At 39.4% G+C, this 16,275-nt stretch overlaps 1 long non-coding RNA gene across 1 annotated transcript; it reads left to right on the forward strand.

Moving 5' to 3' along the window:
• Positions 1 to 19: 19 nt before the first annotated feature.
• Positions 20 to 15,193, forward strand: LOC108400494 (uncharacterized). The gene is made up of 3 exons (XR_001853901.3): positions 20 to 157; positions 8,066 to 8,254; positions 14,299 to 15,193. It is a non-coding gene; the product is annotated as an uncharacterized lncRNA (long non-coding RNA).
• Positions 15,194 to 16,275: the final 1,082 nt, after the last annotated feature.

Below are 16,275 nucleotides of genomic sequence, written 5' to 3' on the forward strand. Positions count from 1 at the left end.
AGCTGGGATGAAGCGTTCCCGGGCGAGGAGTTGGAGTTGGTGCGTGTCACTCATCTGGGCTTCGCGGCTCCTCCTAGAGGAAAATATTGGTAGTTGCAGGACACTTCCTTCCTCTCCGCCCACCCGTTCCCGAAGAGAAGGCAGAACCTAGAAGAGGGTAAGTGCAGTCACAACTTCAAAGGAATGCTACATAAAAGTTAGCTATCTTCAATGTGGTACATATACACAATGGAATACTACTCAGCCATAAGAAGTGGAAAAATCCAACCATTTGCAGCAACATGGATGGAGCTGGAGAGTATTATGCTCAGTGAAATAAGCCAAGCGGAGAAAGAGAAATACCAGATGATTTCACTCATCTGAGGAGTATAGGAACAAAGGAAAAACTGAAGGAACAAAACAGCAGCAGAATTACAGAACCCAAAAATGGACTAACAGGTACCAAAGGGAAAGGAACTGGGGAGGATGGGTGGGCAGGCAGGGATAAGGGGGGGCAAGAAGAAGGGGGGTATTAAGATTAGCATGCATGGGGGGGAGGGAGAAAGGGGAGGGTGGGCTGCACAACACAGAGAGGACAAGTAGTGACTCTACAACATTTTGCTAAGCTGATGGACAGTAACCGTAATGTGGTTGTTAGGGGGGACCTGATATAGGGGAGAGCATAGTAAACATAGTATTCTTCAGGTAAGTGTAGATTAAAAATTAAAAAAAAAAAAAAAAGAAAGAAAGAAAGAAAAGGGGGATTACTCCTTAACAGGATAAAACTATTGGTAAATCAAAGATCAACGCATGCTTTAAATATCCTTAATGTTGATCACTTAAAGGGTGTCAGATGATCAGCTATGGAGGTACTCTTTTCTGATAATATTCCTTTCTCTTAATTAAAAAAAAAAAAAAAAAAAGCAGTTACTGTGTGCTGACCTCCAATGAGTTCTGCACAGTGGTATAGAGGGCATGTCAAAGTGTGGGCAAAGGGTCTGTTTGTTTCTACGCAGAAGATCAAGGCCTAGCTTGGATACCCAGAAAATGAACTAAGATACGATATGAGGAGGAGCTTCCGGCATCAGCACTCTCTGGAGGACTCGTGCCGGGGGATGATCATCAAAAAGCCTCCACAGGGATCCGGACGATGCTGCGGTTGTGGCTGCATCCAGCCCACCATCTCCTGGACTTGCCATGAGAAGGAGGAGGGAGATGTCTAGGCTGGCATGTGCATACAGTGAGACAACGAATTTGACTGGATCTGTACTGTTGGAACTCAACCAGGAGTTGGGAGGGGTGCAAGTTGTAGCACCCCAAAATCTCATGACTATAGACTATCTATGGTTAAAAGAACATATGGGATGTGAACAGATCCCAGAAATGGGCTGCTTTAATTTGTCTGATGGTTCAAGTACAGTTGGAAAATATCCATCATATCATAGATAAATTTTCACAAATGCCTAGGGTGCCTAACTGGTTTTCTTGGCTTCACTGGAGATGGCTGGTAATCATAGATTTGCTTTGTTTATGTCACCGTATTCCTATTATGTCAATATGTGTGTGCAAATTAGTTAGTAGTTTAAAACCTATACATACTTAAGGTACTATACAAGAAGATATGTCAAAGAAATAATCAATCCTCCCAAGTTTCCTTCATATGCTACATCTATAGCTTTTCTTCTTCCTTCCTAATTACAAACTTTAAATAGAATTTGTGCCTCATATCGAATTTACCGAGTATCATAATTCCTCCAGGTGGTAAAGATACCTCGAGACAAGTGCTGGGCATAGAAGCCACAGGGCATAAATCTGCAAAGAAGTAAAAAGCTAACCTTTGCAAACAATATGGCTTCTCTCTCACTTACCAACTTTACATTTCCCTGTATGGCCCCGGAAGATGACTGGTTAGCCAGAGACGGGTAAGATTCCTCAAGGGAGGAACAACCTAAGACAGGCACAGTCGCAGGGGGGCCATCAGGTGAGAATTTGGGGATCAACAGAGGTGAGGCTCAGAACCTCACCCCCCCTGCTTTGAGAGAAATCTTCTGCATCCGTGGATGTTTTGCTGCCCTTGTCTAGCCTGGATTAATACTTAGTCCATAGGCACACACCTGATCATCTGATCATCTACATTTGCCTTCTTACAGCACTAAACTATGTTTTCTACCTTTATCTTGCATCTACCTACCACTTCAGCATTTTATTAAAAATAAAAATAATAATAATAATAGGAGAAATGTGGGATCAACATATAAATCAAGTACAAAAATCAAATGAATATTCATATTTGACCTGATGGTTTATAGGTCATATTGCATGATCAAAACCGAAAGTTTCTGTGATGACTGCCCTTGTACTGTTCACCATGTAAGAATTTATTCACTCTGTAAGAATTCGTTCACCATGTAAGAACTTGTTCGTTATGCTTCAGAAGATTGGAGACTGACGAGAATTAGGCTTGAGATGGATTAATGATTGGACATTGAGCATTGACCCCCCTATACTGAATTTTATTGTTGTTAACAACCATTTGATCAATAAATATGAGAGATGCCCTCTCAAAAAAAAAAAAAAAAAAAAAAAAAAGTTAGCTATCTTCAGGCAAGACTTAAGAAAAAAAATGAGCAAGATAGCTTGGAGAACGTGATTAGACAACCAAACGTTGCCTCTCTCCACCTGCAACCAATTTCCAAACTCCTGCTCACTGGGGCATAACAGTTAAAAGATAGTTAAAAGTAGGAAGGACCTTGTGGAAGTTAAAAAACGGAGACAGATGAAGTAATTTGCCAAGGACACAGGGCATGTTAGAAGAGACATATGTCCTGAAGCCAGAACATAGGGGGGCAGGGTGTCCAGGCACAGGCCTCAGCCTGAGGATTGTCCTTGTGTGTGACCAAGGGAATGTGTTTTGACTGTCCTGAGCTGGACATAACTCATCTGTCAAACACAGGCCTGCCAACTTCATTCCACTGTAGGGAAAATAAAGTGAAAGGAGAAGTTGTTAAAGAGCTCAGAAAGTTCATGTCCTTGCATACAAGCACAACATTTTGTAAAGCATCAAATTCGCAGCCTCCACATGCTTTCCTAAGCAGAAAGTACAAAAGTCCAGTTCCAGGTTGTCTGAGATCTGAAGGAGCAGCCAGTCATGCTATCTTTTTACTATTTGCTTTATTACTGACAACCAGTTGCAATGTCGTTTATCTAACAGTTTCTAACAGCTCTGGCTTAGAAAATGACATTTTTTTACAGGGCTCCCAGACAGGAAGCCAAGTTCATCACCAAAGAGAAATGTTTAAACAACAACTTGAAGAAACTAAGTTTCTTGGCACTAGAGTAAAAGATCCATGGGGCATGGAGAGTAGTACGTGGAGGCCAAGACTTGAGAAGGAACATAGGACCAGAAACGCTGGGGCAGTGGATGTCACATAACACACAACTGTATTTAAAGTAATCAAAGTGGAAAATTCTGTTCTTTATGTAAAGTTCCTTCCAAGGCTCAGCAGAGGCTCAGCAACCCAAGAGTCCCAGGCAATGCCACCAGAATGAAAGGAGGAGGGGTGATTCTGAAGGGCTGTGTAGCACCGCTGTCCCATCCTGGGGCATTAGTGAGGGTAGATACTTATCTTGAACTGGTCCTGTTCTGTTCCTCCCAGGATAATGAGGCTTTTTTTGCTTCCCCAATCCCTTGATTTCTGGGGTTCCACACTTTGCTAGTGTAGTAGGAGTGCTTACCAATATCTGGAGTTTTGAAAAGGGCCCACATAGAGAAAGATCAGGACATAGGCAGGCAGAATCCTGCTGTGTGGGCAGCACAGGCCAAGCTCGCTGAAAAGGGAAGTACTGTCTGGAATGGAGGCCAGGTGGTCCTCACGTGCTGACTCGACCCCTATCTGAGGTGGCCTTCCGGTTGGCTCTTTAGACTCTGGCTCCCCCCAAACCCTCCCTCTATATCCCCTGGTGCCTTCTCACCCCCCACCCCCAGCCCCCCACACACACACCACCCACCCCAATTCAGCCCAGAAAATCTTAATCTAGTCTACAAGGAGCCAATGGACTCAAAATATTTTCTAAGTCCCATTGTTCATGCCCTGAGATGGTTTCAGGGCCAGGCTCCTTCTTTTCCCCTCTGGGTTAAGCTGTAGCCTTCATTCCGTGAGACAGGAAAGGAGACTACTCTGGCTACTGCCTTGCCTTTGAAAGAAAGGCCATTGTGTACACAAAGTACTGAGAAGACATGCTGGTTAATATAAAGCAGTGTAGAAACACATATAAACTTGAAATGTCCATGAAGGGCAGTGTTTATCTTTAAGTTCCATGAATGAAACTCTCTTGATCTCACATATGACCATATATAGGTCTATAGTGGTATGTGTCTCTTTATATTTTCCAGATTATGGGGAAAATGTATCAGGCATTAAATTGACAAATTTATTACAAGTTAAGGCACATCAGAGCTCATTTACCTTATGAAACATAAAACTGTCCTTTCCCTTTGCCTGGAATATCCTACTTTGTCCATGTACAGAAATTCTCCTTAACCTTCAACTTCTAGCTCAACTATTTAATTCCTCTTTAAAGTCCTTCCTGGCATTTCCCAAAGGTAGAATGAATTAGTTATCCCTGCATCTGCATCCTTAGAAGCTTTTATACCTACTTTTATTACATATTTCAGTTTTTATCGATATATTTGCTTTCCCCATTAATTATGAGTCCCCTGAGGGAGGCAATATATATAGTCTTATTATTTGTACCTGAAAGGTCTAGGTTAGTTCCCAGCAAATGGTAGAGTGACCAATAAATGTTTAACCAAATTGAATGAAAATTTGTATCCTCTGAATTCGTATATCAAGCCTAGATATACAGAACTCCAGATTGCCACAGTTTTTTGCTCACCCTCCACATTCAGACTATGTTCACTTCTTGAGCTCTCCACCACTAGCACCACCATAATCTCTCACCCAGATTACTGCTGTAGTCTCCCAACTCCATTGGTCTCCCTGGATCAAACTCTCTTCTATCACTACTATCACTAACCCAGAGACTAGTCTAAACTTACTTGCCAGAGAGATTCTTTTTTAAAACTAAGTCATATCATGGCATTCCCATGCTCAAAACTCTCCAATGGTTCTCCATTTAAGTAGAATAAAATTCAAAATGATGTACAAGATCCTACAAGAGCTGTGTACCTCTGCCCTCCACCTTGTCTCTTAACTCTCCCCATCACTCAGTCACCTATTTGCTCCAAATACAACTGGCATCCTCACTGTTTCTTAAGCAGATCAAGCACACTCCTCACTTAGAACCTTCGTTCTGGCTCTTCCCTCTGCCCTAAATCTCTTCCCCTGATATCTTCCCTTTCTTCCTTTAAGTCTTGCTCAGATATTACCTTGTCAATGAGTTCTATCTTGGCCAACCCATTTTACCCTTTAGCAGTCAGCCTTTCCCCCACATTCCTGCACACCCCCACTACAGCTTAGCTGCAATATAAACTGCATTTTGAAGACAATAAAAACAATTATAACATGATTTAGATTATGCATATTCAAGTGCAGATATCTAGGTCAGATTGTCTCTCCCCAAACCATACAATTCCACAGTATGAATTCCTTAAGTCTATAGTTGTCTGGGATTAGGGCATTGTAAGCCAAACAGACACCAAATCCCTGAAGCAGCATTCTATAGCTGCATCCTTTTGTAGCATCTGTAGTTGGAGAACACAGATTGGCAGTAGGAGCCTTGGGGTGCTGTGTGTGTCATCTGTGACTTTGGATAAACTGTTCATCTCACAATGACTGAATTTCTTGGTCCATAGAATGTGGAGGCTGCTATCGGAGATAATTTCAGCTGTAAAACAAATTATTAGGTTGATATTTATGATGGTTACTATTGTATGTCAACTTGGCTAGGCTATGGTATCCAAATATTGTTCAAATATTATTCTAGATATTTCTATGAAGGTATTTGTAAAATGAGATAAACATTTAAATCAGTAGACTGAGTAAAGTAGATTACTCTCCATAATGGGCCTCATCCAGTCAGTTAAAGGACTTACTGGAAAAAGACTGACCTACAAGAAGAGGGAATGCTGCCAGCAGACTGCCTTTGGATTTCAACTACCTCATCAGTTCTTCCCTAAGTTCCCAGCCTGCCATCCTGCCAGCCTACCCTGCAGATTTTGGATTTGCCAACCTCCATGGCTGCATGAACCAGTTCCTTAAAATCGCCTCAATCTCTGTTCCCATATATACATATATGTACACACACACACACACACACACACACATACATATATATACATATATACATCCTATTTGTCCTGTTTTCTTTGAGAACTCAGGCTATTTAATATTTATTGGTAAAATTAATAAGATTCTAAAAATAAAACACACTTTAAATGATTTTTTTAAACTAACACTGACTTGCCATCCACCAGGTTTTTTTATCCAACAAATATTGGCGAGCCTACACCATGACAGATTTGTCCTAGGAGCTTGAGATGTGTCAGGGAACAAAATTTATGTAACACACCCACAAAAACCGCATGGAGCTTTCATTCAAGTTAGGGCAAACAATGAACTAGAGACATAATAAGAAGTGCTGATTAAAGAATACTGTAGCTGGAGATGAGGAACTCGGCCATGTCAGGCACCAGGTGTAAGTGTGCCGGGAATCCCGTCCTCACTGAGAACTCGGCAGTGCATTATGAACTGAATATGTGCTGGTTTGAACACATTGTAAGAGCTCCTTGAGCAGGAGCTCCACCCTCATTCCCAACCCCAGCCCACAAATGCCTTGGTTGAGATGATGGCAGGGGAATCATGAAGGGAAGAAAACAATTTATTGAAGTATTTGCCTGTCTTTTCTCTGTTGAAAGTCAACAGGGTAAAATCTCTTTAATGATCAGGAAATTTTTAGCCAAGACTTCTGAGGAAATCCCAGAGCCAGAATTAAAGCTTCAAACCACCATTTATTTTATGAATTTCAAAAAAACAGACATTTCAATTCAGAGCTCACAAAAACAAAAAGAATATGACTGCCTTGACTCTCTGGTGGATTCAGGGCCAACCACAGGAAAGCTCAGGGCCTGGACTGTGCCAGGCTATGTACAGCCACCTGGTGGAAAGGAACACACTAAAATAGGTCTCAACAGTGGCTCATGAGTGTTTCCTTTTAAATCATTTAACTGTAAAGAATTAAAAAAAAACTTTTTTTGGAGATTATTTTCTGTATCCTCATCAAATGGGAAAGTTTGTTCTTAAAAAACATCTGATAGTCATCTAGCTTCTGTCCGGATAATTATAGTGATAAGTAACCCACTAATTCCCTTACTGGAAAGCAAGCACGTTCCATTATATGACTGCACTATTTGTTAAAGGTATTTTAGCCAGAATCCATTCATCCATTATTTATACCGGCTTCTTTCTTTACAGCTTACAAGGAAAAAATTAGAAATTTAAATTTGTTTATTTTCATAAGACACACCTTCACACGTCTTACCACAAAGTACCTCTTCTCCAGGCCAGACATAAGCAGGTTTTTCCACTACTTCTCATGTGATATGGTTTTCAGATCCTATGCCATCCTGGGCCTCCACTTTAAGAACCTGCTCTTGTTCACCAAAATCCTTTATAAGTTGCTGCTCTCAGTATCAGATCCAGTCTCATTATGGTCACCACAATATAGAGGAGGACCCTGAGCTTCCACATTGGTGCTCTGGAATGATGGAAATGGCAGGAGCCCTGGAGCTGGGTAGATGTGGTGGGAACCCCAGCTCTGACCTGACTTCCTCTGTCACTCAGCCTACCCCCCAAGGAAGGGAATTTTGCAACCTTGCCATGATCAGAGGATTTCCACCACTTCTCTCCTCTCACATTTAATCCTTCCCTACTTTTCATCAGATATTATTTGTTCTTTCCTCCTATCCTCTTTATTTTTAGAAGAGGTGGAAATATAAAAGCAAAAAAAGGATATGAGTGAGGGAGAAATCTGAACAAGAATGAAAAAGTTTCTCACAGCAACTTTCCTTTATAGAAATTAGGCTCACAGAATATTTCCAATTACTAAATGTTTAGTTTGCCATCAGACTTCTCTAAGGGCATCGTGAAAACCCAAGCAGAAGACCACTGAATCCCTCATGAAAGCAACAGACCTGCCTACCGCCCAGCATCTACCCGGGAAGCCAGGAAAGGGCAGGTGAGGGGATGAACTGCTGGAGAATTACTGGCTGGAGAAAAACCCTTCAGGAGAGCAAGGACCGTGTTGAGGAGAGAAGGTAACAGCGTTTTTCTCAAGGTCACTGGCCCTTTGCTGTATTTGCTGAACCAGGTATAAGACTGAGACATCTTACCACAGGAAATCATATCTTTCATACAAGAATTGGAGCACTAAGTGAAATAGGTCTCAGCTTTGTAGGCAAATAATGAATCAGAATGTCTGTCAAAATTCAATTTGCTTCATAAAATTTATCTTGTGTTTTCCTAACACTATATAGTATTTACATAAATTATGTCAATTCTTCTTCACACCAGTCCACGAAGGTGTGGTCATCCTCTCTTTATCAGTGAGGAAGCTGGAGTACAGAAGCAAAGGGACATGACCATGCATATAATTAGGTATTTATAAGAGCTGGATGGGAACCCAGAAACTTTCTGGGCCAAGTCCATTCTTTGGACTCCTTTACCCTCTCTGCATAGCCACAACTAACATCTTGTCCATCTTGTGCTTTTAAACCTGTAGACCACAAGCATCTGTCTGAGGCAAAAACTTTACAATTTTCCTCCAATTTCCAGGAACTGAACTAATGGGGAGGGCAGAGGTGGAGGTGGAGTGGGAAACATAAGCAAAGCACTTTTAATACCATTACATGTAGGTTCACCTCTAAGATTTGTGGGGTACAGAGCCAGAAGAGAAATGGAGCCCATATACTGTAGGTCTAAATATTAAAAGTTACAGTTGAGCTAATAAATTATTGGACACAATATGTTTTATCTTCTTATCTTGAAAAATATACCTTCTTAATGACCTTGGAAGAGAGTTTTGAATTTAGATTTCTCAGAGTTCTGCACTGGAAAGTGGTAATGCAGAGAGAGATGGGCTTGATCCTCAATCTCCAATCCTCCCCACTTTTCTTCCCACTCCTGGCTCCCCATATGCACAGAGATGGTCTCCTATACACTTGTGTGAAACCCAAGCTCACATGTCCAAATTCTATTCCACGTCTTCCTCACCACCCTCAGGACTCCAGGACATTTAGGCTGGGTGCTCCAAAGTCTGGGATATCTGGAGGATGGGCACATCTCATTATCTAAAGGCTCCTTGTCTTGTGAATTGTACAGCTGGAAGAGAGCCAGCACAAGGGCCTCTCTTTCACAAGCCTGAGGGCAGTACTTACTCCATGATTTCATTTAGACCCAGGCATGTTTTTTTAGAAGGCAGGGTGGGAAAGGAGGTCCATGTTGGGTTTTCAGTTGAGATGCTCAGTGCAGAATTCAATGTACATTAAGTATTTAGCAAATGTTTGTTCAAAAAGTTGAATTTCATTTTTTAAGGCAATCCAATACCAATATTGAAAGTAAAGCTGAAAGAAAAGCAATATATTGCGAAGTTTATATCCAGAAGACACCAACAATCTGATAACAAAAAGTGGTACTATTTATGGGCATTTTGTTAGATGGCAGGTTTTGGTTATTGCAAATAGTTCTTTAATGGCTGTTCTGGTATGTGTGGTTTGGTAAGCATTGTACACATTTCTATTGAGTTACAGCCAAACGGTGCTTGAAAGTGGTTGTACGAATTTACACTTCAGTCAGCATGTATGAGAGAGAGTGATTGCTCACAGCCTCAGCATTACTTGGTGTTTTTCACCTTTTTTGTTTTAGCTATTCTGATGCCTATAGAATAAGCACTAAATTGTGATTTATATAGGCATTTCGCTGATACCTAAGGAAGATGAGCTTCTTTGTATATTTATTGGTTATTTGGATCTCTTTTGGAAGTGTCTGTTATATATATATATATATAAAATCTCTGAATTTTCATTTTTAAAATTATTTGGGGAAATCACATTGAATTATTAACTGGTTTTCTCTATGGAGTGAAAAATTTTAGAAGGTGGGAGGGGGAAAGAGGTATAAAGAACAAGGACTTTTAGGTTTCTTTTACACTCTAGCTTTGTTTTAAATCAGGGAACATAAAACCTGAATCTGCATTAAAAAAAACCTCATTTATATTAGATGAATATTCACATACTAAAATTCTGTGCTTTCAAACACTATGAAGTGTTTGAATAGCAAGTTTCTCTAGTAGATTAAATACATAATTTGCTTTACAATAAATTGATTCACAAACAACATTTTAGAAATACATCCACTGTATAAGGAAAGCTGGGGTAGCCCTGTAATTAATTTGTCCTTTTTTATATAATAAAAGGCATAAATAAACCAAAGTCAAAATTTCTGTTGACTTTGATAATTTTCTAAACCAACATATGGTGTCACAGTTCTTAATCTGTCCATATACCTTATTTTCTATTTTATTATTTGTTTGCCTTACTTATCTGTCTATTTAATGTTTTTCTAGCCCCCTTCTACTAAGAGAGGATTTGAGATGGCTTTTGGAGAAATATACAATTAAAAAGATGAATAAATAAAACAAAGGAAAAAATTGGAAGGAAAGGAAAATAGGGTATAAATCTAAGATAACAGGCAGGGACAGTTGGCTCTTGAAATGTGTATCATAAAGTCTTGTTCATTTGCCAGAAGTGGGCCACAATACTGGCTCTGAGTTTATTGGTGATTGTGACAAGTAAGAAAACACTATCCTTTACAAGATGCACACAGGCCATGAGGTGAAAGCCGACCATTGTTAGAAGTGCATCTTCTTCTGAAACTAATATGTTTAAGAAATTGTTCCTGGGATCATCACGCAGGGACTTGATGTGGTAGAATGGATGCTGTATTGGTGATGTGTGCAGGATGTGACTGAGGGACCCTCTCTTCCTCTGAACATTCGGGTCGAGATGCCTCAGTGGGAAAATGCCACCAGAAATTAGAGGTGATCTCAGATTCACCTTCAACTCCTTTTTAACTCAAAGCCATTGCTGACATTTAGTTTTAAGAAACATAAAATGTTAACTTCAATAGTAATATCTTAGATTTGAGAATGTTGGTGTTTGAAAATTTAATTGCATTCATAGTTCATGAAAATCTTTAAGAGTTTGTAGAACTGTGTGTTACAGGGGTTAAGCAAAATGCATCCAGATTTTTAAAAAATGAGCAAGATATCTGAGATTTATTTACAATTCTCACCTTTCCTGAAATTACTTGAAGTAAGAGATTGACCTGACTTCTGTTTTATCTGGGTGTTTATTAAGTTTACTATAAATATGCTGATTGTTTCACTTATGTTTGTGACTCACAAAAGAGTTCATGAACAATTTTAACCACATGTGCTTGCTTTATGCATTATGGATGTTGATTCCAAACTGAAAACTATGAAAATACAACTTAGAGCCTGTTTTTGCCTCTTTAGATCACCATCTGAAAGTAAGTTTGTAGAAATAAACAACATTAGTAAGTTTAACTTACTGAAAGTGGCCTTAATAGGACTAATAGAATCAGCAGCCCAATATTTGTAGTGTGAATCAAGGTCATCAAAGGTTCCCTGATGAAATTCCCCAAGAGATGGTACTGTTTTCAGAGATTTCCAAATGGGGAACTGACACATCACAAAGATCGATAGCATCAGTGGCGGCAAGTGCATGGGAAGGGTCACTCCCATATAATGACGGTAATGCATGCTTAATAACATTTTCGAGAGGCGATTTGGCAATATATATCAAAACTTAAACTCTTCATACCCTTTAAACTATCAATTCTACTTCTGGAATCATCCTATTGTAACATCTACCCAAGTACACACACATACTGACAATGACACTTATTCCATTTTTAATGTAATTGATAAAATCTGATGACAAAACGCTTCTTAATATGGATCAGCTAAATGAAAATTGCATACAGTACAGTGCTATGCAACTTCACAAAGCATAAGACCAATCTTCACTGATATGGGCTGCTGTTGGTGATGTATTATACATAAAGTAGTTGCAGAAAAATATCTAAAGTATGAACTGGCTTGTAAAAATGCAGAGCAAAAGATCTGGTTACTCCTAGGGAGTGGACATGGGGGAAGGGGCAAGTGAGGGAAAGGTGAATGTTCACTCTTTATTTCATATAGTTTTGTGTACTCTTTGAATTTTTTCCAATGAGTAATGTAAAACTTTCACAAGTTCACTCTTTGTATAGTTTTATTAGTTCTTTTTCCCAGTGAGCAAAGAACATTCCTGAACCTTTTAAAAAAGCAGTGATTTTTGTAAAGATGAAAGTAATACATTTACTCTGGTTTAAGAAACAGGTAATGTGGTCAAACTGTGTAGTCCACGTGCAGAGATAAACCCTTGAAGCAAACAGGGTGAAAGCCAACTCCCATTAAGAACATGAAGCGCTAGATTAGAAAGCTTTTCCTTCAGGAAGTGTTGTTTACATTAAAATTTGGCATTATTAAACCAACTAGCTGGAGATGTCATAACACCCTTAGCAAAACTGAGTCACAAAGAATGATAGTTGTGTTAAAAATCCCCAGAGGGCCTCCCTGCGGTTCTTATAGGTCCAACAATTCATAGACTTTGAGGGAAGGGAGAGCTCCAGTGGAGTAAGGCTGGTCACTACTCCAACTCCCACTGTAGGTCAGTTTCTTTCGTTGCCGGTGCCCAGTCTCTGTGCTTGACAGAGGATTAGCTCTGCATAAGCCAGGGAGGAGCTGCACATTCTTTCCTGTTGGGGAGCTGTCAGAATTCTTGGCACATTTTAGGTTAAGGTTGGGTTATGCTATAGTGATAAAAGTTTAGCTCAGGAGGTAATCTGTACTTTGTTAATTTGTCCAGGGACAGAATTTACTGAGGAAAAAATGCTCCCTGGTGTATTTCAAAGACGACAGAGTTTTTCCACTTGAACACTCTGCATACGAAGTGCTTTGTTGTCCTAAAATTTCTACCCAAACAGAAGGTTTTAGTCAGAAGCTTGAGATGATTCTTTTAAAAATATAAATTTTATATATGCCAAATGGGAGGCACGGCTGGTCAGAGGGCCTGGGTGAGGTGCCTGTATAGTTTATATTTAGTAGTTATGACACTGATAGAAACACCTCTGGGTTGCTGCAGTGAGAGTTTTAGCATGTTGTACAGAGGAAAAGTGTAACAGACTATAGTTTGTTTCTTAGGCTCAATCCCTGCGGTTACTTTTTCTCCCAAAAGCCAGGGACATAGAACCCACCCACTGTCTGGTTACCCTCCCTCCTCTGTGTAGAGCAAGAGAAGCAGCAGAACTCTGCAGGGTCTTATATGCAAAGTCATCATTTCCACATAATGAGGACTGTCAAAGAAGGGAGGAGAATTATTTGTAGGTTTTGTGAAATAAAGAAGTGTCATCAAGTTAAGAATAGTGTTCAGGGTTAGAATTGATAAGAACTTTGTGCAGTTGAAACTGATGATTTTTGTAGTACTATTAGTAAGGTGGTCAATTATTTGACAGAAAAGTCATTTCAACCTAGAACTGCAGGAAAGGATGAAATAAATAACTAAATAACTGGGCCACAAAATAGGTAAAAGGAAAACCTGAGCTTACCACAACAGAAGAAATTTTATTTAAGACATGCTAGGCCAAAGGTTTTATCAATTCCTATGTACAGAAACTAGAAGTTAATATCTGAGTCCCAGCTATTGTCTATAGTTCATTGCTTATGATACTGTATATAGGAAATTGGATTTAATTCTTCTTTCAATTATTCTTAATTAACCCTCTTGTCTTTTCAGGGAGCCCAGTTAGAGAACCCTGGTGGATATTATTTTAGAAAGGCATCTTTGACAGCCATGGAGATGTTTAGGTGTTCTGCCATGGAGATGGAAGATGTTCTCTTCCAGAGAACTTTGTGCAAGTATGGAGGTTGGCAGACAGCCTCCAGTGGCCACACCTTGGGATCCACCATAATGTTCATGCCAAGGCCATGCTTTCTTTAGGCTGCTCCCAGACAGGGGCTGGCTAACTAGAGCTGCGCCATTTCTGCCCAACACCAGATTCTACTAAAGGGCAATCTGTGCTCTAGGGACCCCCATTGTGTGACTGAGGCACTCTCAGGGCTGCATTACAGTCTGAGGCTTTTCCTACATGATCATCTTTTTTCTCTTCTTACCCAGATGCTAGGCCTGCGTGATGGTGTAATGCTCTACTTGCTCATCCTGCTCCCTCTCCCCTTTCACAGGTATCTCCTCCAGTTCAATCCTTCAGACATCTAACTTCATCCTGGCATCTGCTTCTCAGACAACTTGAAATGATTCGCATTTGAATTGAGTGGACCCTAACTTGCAATAATGATAAAAATTATTTTAACTTTTAAGTACTTTTTTGAAAAACTTTTAAGCACTGCTTGGAAGCTTGTTCCAACAAAAGTCATTTCTGTCTGGTGTGTTTTAGATAATTTATTTACAAGGAGGCCTTCAATGAGGGACCCCTTATCTGAACAATAGAGCCTTTGTTGTTTAAAATGCTATGAGAGAATCCTCATGGACTTGGCTTTCTCTCTGACCCAAGTACAATTTGCCGGTCAGCCAAAAAGAGTTGCTTTAATGCCAGTTGGCCATAACTGTTGATTGGCATTTCATTGGCTATACTTTGTAAAAATATGTTTGATGTTCAGGTTCTGAGTTCTGATGTGCAGAATTCAAATAACCAGTTCCATCAAATACTAAAGATGACATAGGATTTTTCTGACATTTTTTGTTTAAAATGATAATCTATTCATTGAGGGTGACCAAGTCTGATTTTAATATGACAAGATACCAGATTCCAATTCAGTTAATGAAAAAGGATAAATCAAGAGGGCTGGTTTTCTTACATGTTTTCAGTCACATATGTATGTATCTATAATTTATTCATTTGCCTTGCATGAGATCATCCACTTTTACATAGACCTTCTTCAAAGTGGCTTGGTTTTACACAAGCACTTAGGGTGTGCAAGCAACCCAGGTTCAATACTATATGCTGTGCAACAAATGAGATTCACAAATAAAATTTAAGTAGCCTGAACAATTTTTTAATAAAACTCGACTCAAATTTAATTTTTAAGCTAGTTAGAGCCAGTTATTTTCACTATGTATTACAGTACTATCAGGAATTTTAGCATTATGATTTATACATTTCTTGTGTTATTATTTTCTATGTGTGATGACCTATTACATCGATTATCTCACATAATTCACCAGTCTTACGTGGTATGCTATTTATTATCCCTAATTTAAGGTACAGAAGCTGAGAAGCTTGCTCAAGTTTACATAGCAAGCTATCAGTTGAGCAGGGATTTAATGTGAATTAGTCTGACCCCAAGCCTGTACTTTTACATACACATGATACATCCTTCCCAAATATCCTACACAATAGAAGATGGGGGTCATGACACACATTGTTGTAACACTGGGCACCTTAACTTCTCTAGGAGAATTTATAAAACAAGTAGGTTGGCTTGGCCTCAAGGTCTAGACTCTCTCTAGGGTTCCTTCCTGTTCCAACATTCCTTTACTCTATAGCTAATCTGGATAAGCTCCTACAAAAATATAATCTGAAAAAAATATTATATGCAACATAGGGTGCAAGCCTCTGCACATGCCAATCTGGCGTGCCAAATCCTTTCAAATGTTAAGTTTCTATTCCACCCTCTAAATTACCATAGAGTACATATGGCAAGAAAAGAAAAATGTTTATAGCTTTGATGAATGGGGGTCCTGTGCTCATGTTGGGAGTATGTTTAAATTTAAAGCCATGAATAAATCTCAAAACCAAGGCATCATAATTTAAAACAAATGAATAGCTGCAAACTATATATAAAAATGCAAGTGAATTCACCCAAAGGTTTAAGAAAGCCATATCTCCTACAAAATTTAAATTAGCTTTCCTTCTTGTAAGTATAAATTAAGCAGTAGTATTTGGGTGACAGGTTTCTGATATGTACATCTCCTCACCCGCACTCATCCTAAAGTTTCTAGTCTGATAATGCTAGCAAGCTATAATATCTGCGATAAAGGCCATTTGGATCTAGAAATGACCACTTCAAAACTGTTCAAAAATCAGTGAATATTCAGTATGACATAAATTATTTGCCTTCTTTGAAAGACTAACATCTCAAATATATCTTGTGGTTAAAAATATGCAGTTTCCACAGAAAATATAGTCAATTTCACATTTG

Source organism: Manis javanica, chromosome 1, assembly GCF_040802235.1.
Source record: "Manis javanica isolate MJ-LG chromosome 1, MJ_LKY, whole genome shotgun sequence".
In the NCBI taxonomy this organism is placed as follows: domain Eukaryota; kingdom Metazoa; phylum Chordata; class Mammalia; order Pholidota; family Manidae; genus Manis; species Manis javanica.